Source organism: Tenrec ecaudatus, chromosome 12 (genome assembly GCF_050624435.1).
Source record: "Tenrec ecaudatus isolate mTenEca1 chromosome 12, mTenEca1.hap1, whole genome shotgun sequence".
NCBI classification, from domain to species: Eukaryota; Metazoa; Chordata; class Mammalia; order Afrosoricida; family Tenrecidae; genus Tenrec; species Tenrec ecaudatus.
Window position 1 is genome coordinate 82,081,703 of NC_134541.1, and position 19,149 is coordinate 82,100,851.

The following is a 19,149-nucleotide window of genomic DNA, read 5'->3' on the forward strand; positions in this document are numbered from 1 at the left end:
GTGGGGACCCCTGGAATGGCATAGGTCCCAGGACCAGTGCCTACGTCTGAATCCCCATTATCTTGCAACTTGGGGTGGATTACTGAACCTCTTTCTCTCTCTCTCTCTCTCTCTCTCTCTCTCTCTCTCTCTCTCTCTCTCTCTCTCTCTCTCTCTCTCTACCTTTTCTCTTTATGGACCGTGGGTTCCTCTTACTTTCAAGTGGGCCTATTAATAGTAGCTACCTAATGGTGTTGGTGGAAGGGTTCGTTTACATCACACATTGAACCTAGCGTAGTGCTTGACTTAAAGCAACTGCTGAAATCAGCGCTAATTAATTGTTACTGTTGCCAGTCTTACTGTTGTGAGGGGCCACTAAGTCTGCAAAGGCAGTTGAGCCCAGGATGAATGATTTATTGAGATCACTTTACACTACCTGTGAATGTGGTGTTTTCCGTGGGTCCAGACCCTATGCCTATCAGTCCTTATCCAGGAAGACTCCAGGGTAGCTCAGAAAGTCCCTAGTGAGATCAGTACCCCAGCCTGCAAGATTGAGGTCCTTGAAGTAGTGACCGGCGTTGGTCTCAGCTGTGAAGGAGTCAACTCCTTAGAGCCAGGGGACCTTTCGCCCTGCAGTCCCTGTGGGGCGATGGTGGTCACCACTGCACTGCCTCCTTCAGCCCCAGAGGAGGGCCTGATGGTGAGGGCTGAGCTAGGGGAGGGCTCCAGACACTACCTGCAAGCTTCTCTCCTGCCTCCTGCAGACTCAGGGCAGCATGTGTCTGGTTAGAGACAGCATAACTCTGGGGTCTGCCATCAGCCGACTTCATCCCATCACCACTGGGCCCCAGTTTGAACCATGCTTCAAGCTGCCTGCTGAGGGACAGAAGAGGGTACAGAATAGGCATCTTGGCAAGGATGGGCTCAAGGAGTGAAACCCTGACACCCAGAGCAGGGCACGGAGGACATAGCCAAAGATGGGGCGCCAGGGGAGGCCCTGGAGGTTGAGGTAGACAGGGAGGCAGAGAGCATTTCTCTGGGCAGTCAAGCCCAGAGCTAGACCGTGCAGGATAACGAGGATTTGACTCCCTGGAAGAGATTCCAGCAGGACAGAAATATGCGGGCAAAGGTTTGGAGTCATCCCAGGGAGCAGGTACACATAGCATTTGCCTATCACACCCCTGGGCTGCTCTAGCCCGATGGCCTCAGCTCTTGGTGAGCAGGAACTGAGGGGTGAAGCACAGCCAAGTGGCCCAAGGAATGCGTTTTACTTGGATCTATAGTTAACACCCATGGCAGCAGCAGTAAGAACCCAACTGGTGTATTGTTGCATTGGGCAAATATACTACACAAGAGCCATTTAAAGTACTAAAAAGCAGCAAGGCTATTGCTTTGAGAACTGTGGGCCACCTAGTTCAAGTCATGCATTTTCAATCACCTCATATGCATAAGAAACCTGTACAATTAATACAGAAGACCAAAGAAGAATTGATGCATTTGAATTATGCCGCTGGCAAAGAATATATCATGACCTGCCAGAGGGATGAACAGTCAGTCTTGGGAGTATGGCCAGAATGCTCCTTAGAAGTGAGAATGGCAAGACTTTGTCTCATGTACTTTGGATGTGTTATCAGGACAGACAAGTCCTTGGAGAAGGACATTATGCATTATAGAGAGTCAGTGAAAAAGAGGAAGACTCTCAAAGATGAATTGACATAGTGACTGCAACAATGGGTTAAAACTCAACAATAATGGTGAAGATCGGGAGCAAAAGACTGGGAGGAAGAGAGAGTAGAGCACATCCTGGCCCACCAGGCCTGGAGGATGACATCCCCGCTCCGAAGAGCCAATGCACAGAGTGGACCAGATGGCTAATCCCACTATGAGACACAACATCCCTCTCTGACCCATGGCCCTATGGGGGACAACACTGGAGACTCAGTGTTGGGATTGGCCCAGACTGACCCTGTGACACCGAGGCAAAACACTGAAGGTGTGTGGCAGAGCAATGGCAGGAGCAGAGCAGGGAGCTCCTGAGGGAGTGCAAAGCATAGACTCTGGGGCCAGAGTGTGGCGCCCCATGGGACTTGACTGGAGGACACACCTAGAGGTCAAAACTCAGACCTTGATCTAGTTACAGGTTTTTCGTTCTTTTTAAATTTTTTTCTTTTTTTTTAATTAATTTATACTTTTATGGGTCATTGGTTTTCTTTTTTGTTGTCATTGTGTTCTCTTTTGTTCTGTTGTCTCACTATGACTTGTTTTTTTGGTGCATATTATTTTCTCGGCAGATCTATCTAGATAAGATAGGCTGGATTAACAGTCTTGAGGAGAAAACAAGGGGACCGATGGTTCTGGGGGAACATGGGAGAGGGGGAGGCAGGGTAAGGAGGTGGTGTTGACCAACCCAGGGACAAGGAAGCAACAAGTGATCCAAAATTAGTGGCAAGGAGGGTGTAAGAGGCCTAGTAGGGATTGATCAAGGGCCATGTAACCAAGAGAAATTACTGAAGCCCAAATGAAGGCTAAGTGTAATAGTGGGACAAGAGGAAAGTAAAAGGAAATAAAGGAGAGAACTAGGAGACAAAGGGTATTTATAGAAGTCTAAATACAGGCATGTACATATGTAAATATATTTATATAGGATGGTAGGGAAAGAGATCTATGTGCATATATTTATAGGTTTAGTATTAACGCAGCAGATGGACATTGGACCTCCACTCAAATACTCCCTCAATGCAAGAGCACTTTGTTCTATGAAATTGGCCTTCCATGATGCTCACCGTCCAGACACGATCGCTGAAGACAATTGTGTGCATTTGTCCCAAAGCATCAAAGCCCACATGGAAGAGGCACACCAGCCTGTGTAACCACGAGGTGTCAAAGGGACCAGGTATCAGACATCAAAGAACAAAAAATCATATCAGTGGGTGCCCTCCTTCCCAATATGATTGCTGGAGACAAATGGGTGCATAAGCAAATGTGGTGAAGAAAACTGATGGGTGCCGGCTATCAAAAGATATAGTGTCTGGGGTCTTAAAGGCTTGAAGATAAACAGCCATCCAGCTCAGAACCAACAAAGCCCACATGGAAGAAGCACACCAGGCTGTGTGACCACGAGGTGTCAAAGGGATCAGGAATCGGGCATCAAAGAACAAAAAATAATCTCATTGTAAATGAGGGTGAGTGCAGAGTGGAGACCCAAAGCCTGTAGGCAACTGGACACCCCCTTACAGAAGGGTTGAGGGGAGGAGACAAGCCAGACAGGGTTCAGGGCAGCAACGATGAAACATACAACCTTCCTCTAGTTCTTAAATGCTTCCTTCCTCTGACTATCATGATCCAAATTCTACCTTACAAATCTGGCTAGACCAGAGGATGTACACTGGTATAGATAGGAACTGGAAACACAGGGAATCCAGGACAGAGGATACCTTCAGGACCAGTGGTGAGAGTTGTGCTACCTGGAGGGTGGAGGGAAGGTGGGGTAGAAAGGGGAACAATTACAAGGATCTACATATAGCCTCCTGCCTGGGGGATGGTCAACAGAAAAGTGGGTGAAGGGAGAGGTCAGACAGTATGAGATATGACAAAATAATAATTTATAAGTTATCAAGGGTTCATGAGGGAGGGGGCAGAGGGGAGGGAGTGGGAAAATGCGCTGATACCAAGGGCTCAAGTAGAAAGCAAATGTTTTGAGAATGATGATGGCAACAAATGTACAAATGTGCTTGACACGGTGCATGCATGTATGGATTGTGATAAGAATTGTACAAGCCCCCAATAAAATGATTTAAAAAACAAAATAGTGAAGATTGAGCAGAACCAGGCAATGTTTTGTTCTGTTGTACATTGGGTTGCTGTGAAATCAGTCATCCTGAGAGCACCTAACAATTACAAGACTAGTGTCATGTCAGGTGTGCTGTATTGGTTAAATATAAGGTGCTAAACATAGCTTGACCAGAGCAGGAGTTGGCCAGGTAGATTGAAGGATGAATCCAGGAAAATCAGAAGTCATCAACGGTGAAATGGAGTCGTATCAGGTATTTTGAATCAGACAATCATATGGTTTACTAGCCAGAACTGACATATCAAGAGGAATGGCATTGTGTTCATTATCAAAAAGAACATTTCAAATCTGTCTTGAAGTACACTACATCTATTAGGATAATATCTATGTACATACAAAGAAATCCAATTAATACACAACTATTCAAACTTATACACCAACCACTAAAGCTAGTGATGCAGAAATTGAAGAATTCTACCAACTTCTTCCACCTGAAATTGATCAAACATGCAAACAAGATGCATTTATAACTATTGGTGTTTAGAATGTGAAAGCTGGAAACAAAGAGGAAGGAGCAGTAGTTGGAAAGTATGGACTTGGCGATGGAAACAAAGAGGAAGGAGCAGTAGTTGCAAAGTATGGACTTGGCGATGGAAACAAAGAGGAAGGAGCAGTAGTTGCAAAGTATGGACTTGGCGATGGAAACAAAGAGGAAGGAGCAGTAGTTGCAAAGTATGGACTTGGCGATGGAAACAAAGCTGGAAGTCACTTGATAGAATTTAGTAACACCAACAAATGGTTAAAAACCATTTTCCAACCATATGTGACTTCTTCAGATGGAATACACAGAAATAAAGTTGATGACATCTGCAGGGAGAACCTGGAGCTGCCAACGAGGCCAGGGACTGAGTGTGGAACAGACTATCAATTGCTCGGTCTCACATACTTTGGACATTTTATCAGGAAAGCAGTCCCTCCCTGGAAAAGGACATCATGCTCAGTAAAGTAGAAGGGCAGCAAAAAGGAGGAAAGCTCTACAAGATGGAACGACACAGAGGCTGCGTCGATGGTCGCCAACATAACGACTGTGAGTGTGGCGTAGGACGGGCGGGGCGCGTTTCATTCTGCCGTACACAGGATGGCTACGAGTCACAGCCCACTCAGTGGCACCTACCAGCAAAGCTCAGGCTGAAGCTGATGAAACTAAAACAAGTCCATGAGCACCAAACATGCCCTGGATTTCGAGAACATCTCAAGAACAGAGTTGATGCATTAAACACTAATGACCGACGACCTGACAAGCTGTAGGAGAACAGGAAGAAAGGTCATTAAACACATAGGAAAGGAAAAGATCAAAGTATATGTAAGAAGAATCCCTGAAACTTGCTCTTAATCACAGAGTAGCTAAAGCAAATGGAAGAAATGATGATATAAAAGAGCTGGACCGAAAATTTCAAATAAAGCCCGAGAAGACAAAGTAAAATGTTATAATGAAATGTTCAAAGACCTAGAATTAGAAAACCAAAAAGGAAGAAAACAGTCGGCATATCTTGAGCTGAAGAATTGACAAGAAAAAGTTAAGCCTCAAGTGGCAATATTCAAAGATTCTATGGTCAAATTACTGAACAATGCAGGAAGCATCAGAAGAAGATGGAAGAAATACAGTCATTATACCAAAAGATCTAGTCAGTGCTGTGTCATTTCAAGACGTAGATGATCCAGAAGTTTTGGACGGTACTCAAGGAAGACGTCCAAGCTGCCTCAGAGGCATTAGCAAAAACAAAACCAAAATCTTCACAACTGGACCATCTGCTATCCCTCATGCTAGCTGGAGAAAAGGTCGACTTTGTCGAGGAGCTTCTCTTGCTTGGATCCACAATCAGTGCTCATGAGAGCCGCTGTCTCCAATCAAAGGACGCATTACAAGACCCCTTTAAAGTGTTGCACAGCCGGGATGTTACCATGAAGCTAAGGTGCGCCTGACAAGCCATGGCATTCAATGGCCTCATGTGCATGGGCAAGTTGGACACTGAATAAGGAAGCCTGAGCATTTGAATTATGGTGCTGGTGAAGAATGTTCAAGCACCAGGCCTGCCAGAAGGACAAATGTGAAATGTGCTAAGATCGGCAGTTATAGAGCCAAACAGGAAGACCGTGCTCAGCGCATCTTATTCTGAAAAATTCGAGCCTCTGGAAGTACAGTCAGAAGGATCCTTAAAGGCGAGGCTGGCAAGAAAGTTGTCGCATATGCCTTGTCACATGAACATAGTATCAGGAGAGACCAGTCCCTGGAAAAGGACTTTCTGTGTGGTCGAGGGGCAGTGAAAAAGGATGTCCTCCCCAAGATGAACTGACACGCAGTTGCAACAGTGCGCGCAAGCGTAACAAGTATGAGGGCAGCCCAGGGCCAGGCAGTGTTGTGTTGTGCTGAGTTGTGTTATGTTATGAGTCAGACCAGACTTAATGGTCCTTACCAACAACAACTACCATTAAGTCGATTCCAACTCCTGTAGAGGACTTCCAATGCTGTCAATCTTGCTGGGAGCTGATAGCCTCTTTTTCTAGCCCGTGGGTTTGAACTGCTGACCTAGATGTTAGCAGGGCCAGTGATTACGGACAGCACCATGCGGACTCCTGAAAGAGAACACTAGCATGTGCAAAGGCTGGGGGCCCTAAGGGCCACAGAAGGTTGTCCTGGGAAGGGTGAAGAGTTTTGAGTTTGACTGCAGTGGAGGGCCGTGAGGGACTTCGAGGATTTGGCAAGAGGTATGGGCTGTGGGGGAAGCCAGGGCTGGTACGGGAGCAGGGACAGGCCTCTTTAATTTCGATTCTAGGGTCATTAGCCTATTTGGGTGTTGATTCTGCTGGTCAGTGACTTTCCCTCATGGCTTGCACTGTACCAGCACAGTCCCACGGTGTAGAGGCTGGGGGCACGGACGACCTGACTATTTCAAACCCCCCTCCAGCCCCGTCATCCCAAGTTCTTGTGTGTGCACAGCAGATGTGGAGATGGACCTGGGCATTCCTGGCCAACTGCTGCAGATGGCCTTGGAGGTTAGCGCCATCCGGTGAGGTCAGCGTGGTCTTACAGAAGCCCCAGGCAGAGACTGAGGCTAGAGAGGAGACCACCAACAGAGCTGGGGGAGAACGCAAGCGTGCTGTCTCCAGTCCACAGTCCGTCTCCTGCTCCTCACCTATCAAAGGCATTTCCCCAGAAGTAGGCAAGGCACAGCAGCCTGAGCCTTTGGGTAAGAGTGTCGGCATGGAGGTAGAGGGGTTATATATTTCTCACAACTTGGCAGACTTAATATCTGATTATGCCTTGACAGTCCCAGGCGTTGATGGTAAACAGCGCTCTCCCAGAATGCTACCCTGTGACAGCAGCTTTCTCTGGTGAAGGTGCTGTCAGTACTTGGCAGGGCTTCCTCGGACTCCAGCTCTGAATGTGGGTGCTTTTGAAAGAATCCAGAAGCTGCCAGGGGGCAGGGCTGGGCCTGAGCCTCTTTGTTCCCCCAGCAGCTTGGCCTGGCCTCAGGGCCTGAAATGGCCCTTGGTGTGCAAGCTCCCAGGAGGCAAGACGGGGAGGTATTGGATGTCTGCTGCTCCCGGAGCCCCAGCCCTTGGCATGACTCAGGGGCAAGCAGGAGAGAGCCCATCTCTGGGAGCCGTGGTGCCTGTCTGCTCTGTAGCAGGGAGACCGGTGGCATCCTAGCCCTGCAGCCTTGTAGAATCTGCGTCACCCCGGCTTAGGTGTCCTGAGTCAGAGCCAGGAAATGGATCTACTGGGTTGGGATGTAGGTGCCCTGAGCAGCCAGGGTGAGCCCCAACTGTGGGCACCCCGGCACGCAGGGAGCCAGGCCTCATGTACCCCGCCTCAACCTGGCCTACATCTGACCAGTATCTATGAGAGGCTGAGGTTCTGACCTGGGCCCCCCTCTGGTTGCCATGCCCAGTCTCCCCTCTACGTGCCACACTGTCACTGGAGACATGCCAGGGTGCTGGGGACCCGCTGCACCGTCTCATGCCATTGTGCCTTGACCTGGCCAGATCGCTTGCCGGGTTTCCTTCCCAAATCAGCGTGTCCTCTAGGTGAGTCTTTGCTCTCCATCCAAGAGCTTACTTCCTCAGGGAAGTCTTTCCCCATAACACCCCCTCCTCTGGCTAGGGGGTCCCCTTCTCTTGGGACCCACCGCCCTCTTGAGAGACATCCTGGCTCATACTGTGGTGGTAAACCATCTTGTTTTCCTCCCCGCTCGCCTGAGTGAGTGCCTTGAATCTGTGTGGTGCACGTAGTACACACTCAATAAATGACAGAGAGGCTTCAGGAGGAGGACTCCTGCAGGAGTGTCCCTCTGCCATCCAGGCTGACCTCTCCCCTACTGCTGCCTGCTGCAGGGGAGTTTCTGAGGGCTGCAGTAGCCCCCCACGCCCCTCGAGCTTCCCTCCCAGGCACGGCTGCCTGCCTGCCTGCCTGCCTTCTTCAGCACTCGTCGGCTCCCTGGGCTGCCTGAGTGATCACTCTCCAGAAAACACCCCAGTGGAAACTGCATGAATGATTGATAAGAACGGAGAGCTGTTTAATTTTCCCCCCTGTTTAATGGCTATCAATAATTTAATACGCTCTCTGTATGTTTTTAAGAAATAGCACCCATTTTGCCATCTCCGGTTTATCGGGCTAAATGATTTAACTGTTGGAAATGTGCCTCTGAGGATGGAGGCTGAGTGATTCTGAGAGGTCGGGAGGCTGGTGTGGGGGAGGTGGCTTCAGAGCCAGCCAGCACCATCTTGGCCGAGTGTGTGTGTGTGTGTGTGTGTGTGTGTGTGTTTGTGTGTGTGCGCGCACGCACATGCATGTGCATGCATGAAGGTGAGCAAGGGAGGAGGAAGGAGGGAAAGGGCGGGTAAGAGCCAGGGATTCTGCTAAGAGCAAGATAATTGCTTTTCCGGGTCTCACGGAGCAGCAGCTGAACAGCTGTCAGCTCACCCCCTGCCGCCGCGGAGCTTTTCTGGATGGGTCTGGAGGTCCCGGGGGTCTAGGAAAGAGCTGACACGGATTCCACCGCGAGCGCAGACCCACCCCCTGCTCCCGAAATCTTTGCCCCTTTCTGAAGCCTTTCCACCGCTGTGTCTTTGTGGCTCTGTGCACTTAGCGCTGCTGCCAAGGATCGTGACATCCAGACGGGGTGAGGACTAGGGCCTCCGCGTCTCGGGCCGAAGAGCTAGTGTCTTCCAAATTTTCCAGATACCAAGAATCACCTGGGAGTACTTGTTAACATGTTAAATTTCTGGGCTGCATTCCAGGCCCACAGATTCAGCTCTCTGAGGAGAGGCCAGGGAAGCTGTGGTTTTAACAAGTGGCCCTGGGAATTCTTAGCATCGGAGGATATGGGGAAGACAGAGCCCAACCCCTTACTGAGGCTACGCATCCACAGTACCCCGTGACTTGCATGCCTCTGGGCTAGGGCGCTCACCCTTGGTTCCAGAGTGCTTTCTGATGGGAGGTTGTGTGTGACTCTCCCACTGAACTTCGAGTCCAGGGAATCCATTCTGCTGCGGGACAAACTGCTGCAACCTGGGCCTAACGCCCTGCCCCCTCTCCTCCTGGCCATCTCTCTCTCTCTCTCTCTCTCTCTCTCTCTCTCTCTCTCTCTCTCTCTCTCTCTCTCTCTCTGTCTCTTGGCCAGAGTGCTTCCTTTCATAGCAGATGGCTCCAGGTGCCAGAGGAAATCCTCCAAGCTTGGGAGGTGGGCTGGGAGAGGCAGGGAACAAGGTTCAGTCGAGAGCAGTGGCTGACGGCTGGCAGCTCCATCCCTAACACCGTAGGCAGAGGCAATAGCCTTTTCAGAGGGGAGGAAAAGGTGACTCATCGGGAGTCATTGAATAAGTCAGATCTCTTGGTGACAGCGGGGAAACTGAGGCCCCAGGGGCACCCTAATGCCACATAGCCATTTTTAGGCAAGAGCTGGAACTTGAAGATGAGGGTAGGAGTCTGAAAGGGGAATCTAGTGCTGAGGGGGCCTTTGGGCTTAGGTCAAAGAGTCGCCATCCCAGTCACCTGAAGTTGGACAGTTGTGCTCAGGCGGGCCAGGGTGGACACCTGCTATCCCGCTTCATCCGTGATGGATGAAGGCCAGCCAATAGTACATAGAAGGGCTTTCCACCAGTCTGATGCCCCATCTGTGTGGCATTACAGTCTGACTGTGCTTTGTCTGACAGTTTGCACTGTTTGGGCAGAGACATGGCCTTCTACAACTGCCAGGCAGGCTGGCTGCTGTATTCGGCATAGGCAATTAAGAGGGGCAGAGGGTTCTATGACATCATCACATCCTGGGTGCCCCTAAATTCTTCTTCCCTCTTCACTCCACTGGGGCCCTGGGGGAACTGATTGCCCTGGCAGAGTTGGTGTGGGCCCCGTCTTCTGACTGCCTGTCCCCAGCACTCCCCGAGCCTGCTCTGCTCATTGTGGAATCACTATGAGTGCCTCCCCCCCACCTGTCTGTCAGTCTGTCATACTGAGGTGACTTGTGTGTGGCTACGATGCTGGAAGCTATGTCATGAGTATTTCAAATGCCAGCAGGGTCACCCAGAGTGAACAGACTAAAAGGAATCGACTGTCCACTTCTGAGGAATTAACCCTGGAAAACCTAGTGGGCAGAATCGAAACATTGTCAGATACTGAAAAGAAGCAGAGCGTTGTCCGAGACAGTGCCCGAAAATGAGCCGCTCAGTCCCAAGGCCCTCAAAAACCGACTGCGGAAAAACCGCCCGCTCCAAGTCGAGCCAACCGTAACGGACAGATGGAGAAGCCTGCGGAATCAAGCCTGCAGGACCCTCATTTGCTGACGGAGTGTGATGCGAAACGAGAAGAACAGCTGCAAACCTTCATCAATAATCGGAAATTGGAACGTACGAAGTATGGATCAGGGAAAAGCGGACGTTGTAAAAAGTGAAGTGGCATGCATACAAGTTGACAAATATAGACATCAGTGAAGGAAAATGGACTGGCATTGGACATGTTGAATCAGAGAGTCCTGTGCCGGAATGACGCCATCACGGGCAAGGGCACGGCCGTCATCATCAGAAAAGGCACTTCCCGACCCTCCTGAAGTACAGTGCCAACTGTGATCGACCACATCTGCCTGCCTTCAAGGAATGTGATCAGTGCACCCGTTGCTGAGATTCATGCCCAACCAGCAAAGCTAGTGATGAAGAACCTGCAGACTTCTACCAATGTCTTCAGTCTGAAATTGACCAGACGCCAATCAAGATGCATTGAAAAATCATTGGTGATTGGAATGTAAAGATTGGAAACAAAAGGGAAGGAAGAGTAATTGAAAAATATGCTTTGGTGATAGAAATGAAGCTAGATATCCCGTGATAGAATTTTACATGACCGACGGCATGTTCATCACAAATTCCATTCTTCAACAACACCAAAGGCGTTCACATGTGGACTTCTCCAGATGGAATACACTATATTTGTAGGAAGAGGTGATGAAGAAGCTCAATATTAGCAGCTCCAAACAGACGGGGGCTGACTGTGGAACAGACCATCAGTTGTTCACCAGTAAGATCAGGGTGACACTGAAGAAATTTAAAACAAGTCCAAGAGCCAAAATACCACCTTGAGTTTATCGCATCTACATTTGGAGACCATCTCAAGAACAGATTTGATGCCTTGAACACTAATGACAGAAGACCCGATGAGCCGTGGGAGGACATCAAGAACCGATGACAAGGATCTACATGTGACCTCCTCTCTGGGGGACGGACAACAGAAACGTGGGTGAAGGGAGATGTCAGGCAGTGTAAGATATGACAAAATAATAATTTATAAATTATCAAGGGTTCATAAGGGATGGGGGAGGTGGGGGGAATGAGGAGCTGATGCCAGGGGCTTGGGTGGAGAGCAAATGTTTTGAGAATGATGAGGGCAACAAATGTACGAATGTGCTTGACACAAAGGATGGATGTATGGATTGTGATAAGAGTTGTAAGAGCCCCTAATAAAATGATTAAAAAAGAAAAGAACATCATCCACAAAGAAGCAAATACATCATTAAAAAGACTAGGAAAGAAAGAAATGATCAAAGTGGATGTCAGAAGAGACTCCGAGACTTGCTCTTAATTGTAGAGGAAGTAGCTAAGGCAAATGGAAGAAATGATGACGTTGTAGAGCTGAGCAGAACATTTCAAAGGGCGGCTTGAAAAGACAAAGTAAAATATTATAATGAAATGTGCCAAAATCTAGAGTTAGAAAATCAAAAAGAAGATTATGCTCGCCGTGTCTTAAAGCTCTACCCTATAGGGCAGGGTCGCTGTGAGTCAGAATTCACTCAATGGCAGTGGGTTTGTTTTGCTTCTTTCTCTTTTTAATGAATAGCACTATTGTGAACATTCTAGTCCATAACTTCTGGTGCATGCCGGGAAGGGACTGACAACCGCGCTGCTCTGATTTCGGGCCTCACGGATGAGCTTTAGCCTCATTGGCGGGCTGAGCTAGGTGGCTCCTCTGGGGTGGCCAGGTCTGCTCTCTTAGTGGGTAGGGCTGGGGTTGGGGGAGGGAGGAGAGAAGGTTGGCGGCTGGGGCCTCCCAGGTTCAGGATTGGGAGCTCTTTTTCTTTTCTCTCTCAGGAAACACTCCGGCTGTGCAGGAACACAGTGGGGCTGCAGGAGCCTCTGCCTCCTTCACACCTGTGGCTTCTTCTCCCTGAAACTGTCAGAAGTGTCCGGGCCTTTGGCAGAGGACTTCAGCAGGTGAGTGGGGTGGGCTGGCCCCCAACCCTGCGGGTGGGGCTGCTGATGCTCGTCAGACAGGAGGATGGGGTCTGTCTGGCTGGTGGGTGGTGCTGGTTGAGGTTCTGGATCGGGAACAGATGTGCCCACACTGGGGCATCTTTTCCAGTTTCCCCTCTTCCTTCCTTCTAAGGTGGAATCCAGAGCTCCTTCTAGAAGAGGGGTTATGTTGGCCAAATAAGTGTCTCTCGCTTGCTTGCTGCCTCCCAGCTCTGTTTTGGAGCTTATACAGAGCACTTCTCATGTCCAGACCCACCCTGGGCCTGCACTGCAGAGCAAGAGACTGCTCCGTCCTCGGCTCTGGTATGGAAGCAGGATGGACCACCAGCCAGGAAGTGGTAGAGCCAGAACTGGATCTTCAGTAACCACACTGCACCCTAGATTCAAGAACTCCTCCTCCCCCACCTCCTTTTCCTCTTCCTCCTCCTCCTTCTCCTCTTCCTCCTCCTCCTCCTCTACCTTCTCCTCCCCCTCTTTCTTCCCTTCCTTTCTTCTTTGTAGCATCAGGCTGCCGAGAGGCCACTTCCTAGGCAAAAGGTGAAGCTATTTCCAAAAAGAGCGCGGCTTTGGTAGCCCCACAGGCAGCTCTACTCTGCCCTGCAGAGTTGCTGTGATCAGCATTGACACGATGGCAGTGGGTTTGGGTTTTGCCCTCCCTCTGTCCTTCCCTCCCCAGGAAGGTCCCTTCAAGTTGCGTGGAGTTCCCAAAGCCACTCTTGCTTTAACTGAGGAACCTACATTTCCTTGCAAGTTAAAGTATGGGTTATCCTCGGGGGTTAGTGTCAGGACACAATCTAGGAATTTCCTTGCCAGGGACTGCTTTACAGAATGTCCTTTGGACAGTCCCCTGGCAATTTGAGCATCAGGAGTGCTGGGCTGCTCGGGAGCCCTGGGGAAGGAAGCATTGTCCGCACCTGCATTAGCAAGCCCCTGATGCAGGACCTGGGTTTCTGCCTCCTTGGGGCGTGACTCTTACTTGGAGCAACATCCCTTGTTACCTCTTGGGTGGGGCAGAGATCGGCAAGGATCTCCAGGGCATGAACTTAAACTGGGCTTTGGAGTTGCCTGGCCCATCAGGAAGGAAAGGAAGGCCAGGCTGAGGGTGTAACTCAAACAAAGCCCCAGAGACGTGAACCTTCATCCACTCACCCACCTTCCTAATACTGCCCAAGGCAGAACATTCTAGTTTCAGTACCAGCTATCTAATTTGCAGGGCCCAGTGCAACGTGACAACATAGGGCCCCGGTTGATAACGTATTAAGGATTTGCAGGCAGTGAGCACCAGTCAAGAATGAGAGTGATGTAATCTTGGGGTGTGTTCCTGTATAAGCTCCACTTGTTACTTGACATCTAGACAACCTTGGTCACGTTCTCTTCGCTTCCGTGAGCCTCATAGGCTGTGGGTGGGGTGGGCAGGCATGATGCTACCCATCTCAGAGCAGCCAGGGTCTCCCAGCGCCAGCATCTGTGTGACCACCGAGGTCAAGGAAAGTGGTTCTGTTAGCTTAAGATGACAGCTTTTCCACCAGATGGCCCATCCCAGTGCTCCGTGACCCAATTCCACGGAGTCAAATGACCCCACAGGTCTTCTTCGATCACTGTCCGCCAGAGTGGTGGGTGGATTTGAATTGCTGGCCTTTGGGTTGGTAGGAGAGTACTTAAACGCCAGCAGTCCGTTTGTCTGAGATGTCCAGGGTCCCACAGGGCTAGGTGCACATGGGACTGGCTGCCAAAACCTTGCATACCAAGCCAGCACACAGCAGGCAGAGCTGGGGTTCCAGGGTCCCCATATGGTGTGCCTGTCAGTCCTCAGAGCCAGCTGAGAATGTGTGTCTCCCTCCTACCACCCAGAATGTGCTGCCTGCAGCCCAAGCTCTTCCATCCCAGTGTCTGCATCCTGCCCTGACCCTGCAGCCCCCGCTCCAGCCTGGAGCTGAAGAGTCTGCAGCCTGCTGTTCATTCCTGCCCGAGCTGGGCCACCCCCTGTACCAGCAGGGCTTGAGCTCTTCTAGCTGGTCCAGTGAGGCCCAGCCCTACTCCGGGCTCTGCTGGGTGACCTTGGACAAGGCACTGCCTCTCTCTGAGCCACTGTCTGTATAACGAAAGGATTGGGACAGGCCAGGGGTCACAACCTGCAATATCTTCCAGGACCTCAATTGCCCAGTGAGTCTAGAATTATGCCCATTTTGGAAAATAAGTAAATACAAGGCACAGAGAGGTAGGGAAGCTCAGCCAGGGTCAGCGAGCTAGCATGTAGGCAGCCTGCTAGCATCGTTTGACGATATATATTTCCCCCACTAGTCGCTCCACAGCAAAAGTGCGCTGAATGTATACTGAGCTCCAGCACCGTGCTCGGCACTTAGTATATCCAAGCATGACGGCACTTGCAGACCTGGCGGGAGCACATCCCAGGTCTGTGCTGAGGTCACAGATGGTGTAGTGCAGCACTTGATGGGGTGGGGGGTGTACAAAGGTATAAAGCCGCTCCTCCCTAAGGCTGGAGGAAACAGCAGGGAGGACTGCCTGGAGGAAGGGGAAGGTATGTGGGTTCCATCTGAGAGGAATGGAGGAATGGGCCCTTCCAGGGAACTGTGTGTGACTAGGTGGGCGGGGTCAGGGTAGACTAGCTGGAGGGGGGATTCATTTGGCCACAGCTGGAAGCAGGAACTGAGTAACTCTTTGATGGCTTGGCCACCTTTTGGCATTGCCCCTGCAGGGAATGGGGAGCCCGAAGGTGCTGTTGAGCAGTAGCAGCTCCTCCATAAAGTCCTGGAGGGGTGAGCTGGTGGGTGTATTACACAGCTAGAGTCTCAAACTCCTCAGAAGAGCAGACACAGGTGGGACCTATCGTCCAATGTTGTTGGTATATGAAGCTGGGGGTGGCAAGCCCACCCCCAGGGTAAGATGCATGGCCTCTTCAGTGATATTCTGGGGACAGAGAGGCCCAGAGACTAGCCCTGTCTGATGATGAGGGTCACCCACCATCATCCTGACAGATATGAGTGACGGGCTAGTGGGTTAGGCAGGTGTCATCCTTCCCAAGGGATAGTGAGTGGGTGTGGTCTCCCCTTCAGGCTCTCCTACCATCTGGTGAGTGCCACTCCAATTGGGAGTGTGTGTGACAACATGTATACCCAGGGACCCCTGACCCTGACTCCCAACAGAGCTCTCCAAAGACAAGCCAGGATCTGCATCAACTGTGTTGGAAGGACTCCTGGGGGGTTGCTCCCTGCGCCAGCTCCCTCCTGCTGCAGTTTGCTCCAGAGTCTTGCTCTCTGGTCCACAAGCTGCACACTCGCTGGAGGGCAGGCACATTCGTGCCCACTGTCTCCATGCCCAAAGCCTCCCTGACCTTCCTGGGGTGGGGTCACTGCAAAGTGGCATCTTTACTGGATTAGTCACGCCCCCTGCTAAGGCTGCTGCCATTTCCACTCCTCCCATCTGTTTACCAAGAGAGCAGGTGAAGCCCAGGGATTGCTGGCCCAGAGGCCAGGGCCAGCGAGCAGGCTTAGAATCAGGGCGGGGTTGGAAAACTAACACCGTGCAAGGGGGTAAGGAGAGGACCAGTGAATTTAAGAAACCAGGGACTACCTATTCGCTTGTGAGCCTGATTGACTGAGCATTGGGGGCTGCTGGGCCTTTAGGAGCTCCAAGGGACTTGAAGGTTGGGGAAGGTTTCCTGAAAGAGTGGGGCTCCCCTCTGGAGGAAAATAAAATGACATTGAAAACAGAAAGCACCCCCAACCAAAGACACAGCTAGTGTGAGGAGCCAAGGCAGGGATGTTTAGGGGCCAATCAAGCTGGGCAGTGAGTGAGATGAGGTTGGACCAGATGGTAGGAGAAGGAAGTTTGCCCGTTGTTTCTGTGCCTCAGTCACCTTGGATCGTTGGGCACCTGGGAGTCACAGCATGGCAATGCTTTCATGGAGGAGTCTCCCTTTGAGGACAGCGTCAACAGTAGCAGGGGACTGAGGGAGGGATAAGGCTCCCCTCTGGCTAGGAGAGTTACCTGCAGCTCCTGGGGGCTCGCCAGCCGGGAGGGTGGAGAGTAGACCGGCTCCACCACGTAGCTGCTAAGGATTTCCTCTCTCCTGGTAGACCTACATTCTGAGAGCTCCGAGGGCTGGCCAAGAGATGGCCTTCCTCTTGCTGGCCGGAGGAGGTGGTATATGGAGTCTTCTCCAAGGCCGTGTCCGCTTTGAGCCCTGCACAGAGCCAGACCAGTGATCTGCTGAGAGACTTTGGGTGCTTGGTACCTTCTCTCTGCAGCCCTCCTTGGCCACTGACTCAGCTAGCCGGGATTTGCTTAGTCTCCACTGACTTTAGCTGCCGCACACTCACCCACTGCTTTCAACAGAAGGGCAATCATGAGTTGCCCTCAAAATTCGCCTTCCGCTTGGTTTCCTGGAATCTGCTCCTCATTTTCCTTTTTTCCCTCACCCTCCCTCCCCGCTCCCCCCTCTCTCATGAACCCTTAATAATTTATAAATTATTGTTTTATCTATCTTATGCTGCTCGGCATCTCCCTTCACCCACTTTTCTGTTTCCCATCCCCTAGAGAGGAGACTATATGTAGATCCCCGTGTCTTGAGTATCGGGACTACACAACTCCCTAGAGCAGCGGTTCCCAAGGGTTGCGACCCCTTTAGAAGTTGAACGACCCTTTCACAGGGGTCGCCCGATTCATAACAGTAGCAAAATTACAGTATGAAGTGGCAAGGGAAATAATGTTACGGTTGGGGGTCACCACCGCACCATGAGGCACTGTATGAAAGGGTTGCAGCATTAGGAAGGCCGAGAACCGCTGTCCTGGCAGCCAGCTCAGACCCATGCGCTTGGGCTGGCGTGGGTTCTCACTCCAGAAGCCCCGACTTCTTTTCTGGAAAAACACAGCAGCCATCACCCCAAGGGGAGGAGCCTCCCTAGTCACCACCCCTGACCCCATCCCCCAGACTATGCAAGTGGGATCCAGGGGGCCCACTTTCCAAAGGGAAGACCAGAGTTCAAGAAGGCACAAGATTTGGTCAAGGCTACACACCCAAGCCAGGACTTAATGCCAGGATTCCAGACTGGAGGCCAAAACTTCTTTTTAAATAAAGTCACTGTTCTCGGTTCAGGGCCAAGAGGCAGGGAGGGTCGGCGTTGGGCTTGGGAAGAGGTGGGGAAAAGGTCCTTGGCCTGAGTGCCAGCTGGGGACCAAGGGAACTAGCAGGAGGGAGGCAGAGGCCCTGAGTCCGCGTCTCTCCCCTGGGGCTTCAGCTGCTCTATTTGACTGTGTCAGCTCGTGGTGCTGACATTGAGCTGGTGTGGATGAGGACCTCCTCCCTCTTGAATCGAGATGTTAAAAATACCCAGGCCCAGCTTCCCAGGGCCCCTGCCAGCCAGGGCCTGGCTGTTCACCACACTGATCTTTCCCTGTGCGCTGGAAGCTAACGCTGTCCCAGCATTCAGCTTCTTGTTCTGAGGACTTGCTAAGAGCCAGGCCTGCAGTGACATTACATACTAAGCTTCTGGGACTGTATCTTTTCTCCTCCGTCGCAGGTTCTTGCCATACTGACTACCCAGCCCTAGATCCCAGATCCTCTCTTCAGCTGCCACAGAATTGGGTTACCTGGACCCTGAGAGGGGGCGAGGTCGACACCCGAGCTCTCTAGTGTTGTGCCAGACATGCAGATGGACACCTACCCTCTGCCTCACATCGTCCATTCCATCACACGCTCAACCAAGACGAGCTCTGATTCCAGTGCTGGGCGAGTAGTTGACGTTCAGCTATGAGACCATAGCCGATGTTCTGGGCCTGTCTTTTCTCATCTCTAAAATGGGCATCGTACTCTGACCCGATTGTGGTGGTACATGAATGCAAATGAGGTAGTGAGCAGAGAGTGCCCCAACAAGCAAGCTCAGCTTAATTGACTTCTTGGCAATTTCCTTTATCTTGCTGTGAAATCAGACCCTGGGGAGCCTAATATATTTGATTGATGTCTTTGGAGTAGAAGGGGCTGGGCCTGGCTAAGGATGAGGGACTTTATCCTCCTGAAAATGGTGGGACTTTTCTCCTTCCGTTCCCCCCTCTGTATGCACTGCCTTCGTGGTCTCCCCAGAGGGGCTGCTTGCCCAGCCTTGTTCTGTTCACACTGACTGGAATCCTGGTTTGGGAGTTTGGGGTCGGCCCAGTAGAAATAAGAGTAGTTTTCCAGGCTGTTCACTTGCCAGAGGTGGGAGCCTGGGCCAGTGCCTGAACCCCTCTTGGCTCTAGTTTCCTCGACTAAAAGGGAGAAGCGAATTAATAACGTCCGTAAGCCCATGGTGATGTTGGCATTTTTCGGCACAGTGGCCTGCGTAGTGTGTGGCTCGTGCCTGTTTGTTAATGGTCCTTGTCGTGGTCTCCACTTGGCACCATTGAGTCGATCCTGACTAATATTGGTACCACAGGGCAGGGCAGAACCACCCAATTCCGTTTCTAAGACTGCCACTCTTTACAGAAGTAGACAGCCCCATCTTTCTCCCAAGGAGTGGTTGGTGGGTTCAAACTGCTGACGTTTAGTTAGTGCCGCTCAGTGTGTAGCCCACTGCCCCCCCAGAGCT

General features: G+C 51.0%; 1 protein-coding gene across 5 annotated transcripts in view; it reads left to right on the forward strand.

The window, feature by feature from the left end:
* ZMIZ1 (zinc finger MIZ-type containing 1) overlaps nt 1-19,149 on the forward strand; it is a 250,550-nt gene that overhangs the window by 41,385 nt on the left and 190,016 nt on the right. For all 5 annotated transcript variants that reach the window (XM_075564199.1, XM_075564198.1, XM_075564195.1 and 2 more), the window contains exon 2: nt 12,404-12,526. The gene's annotated coding sequence lies outside the window, so the exon portion shown is untranslated. The remainder of the gene's footprint in view (nt 1-12,403; nt 12,527-19,149) is intronic.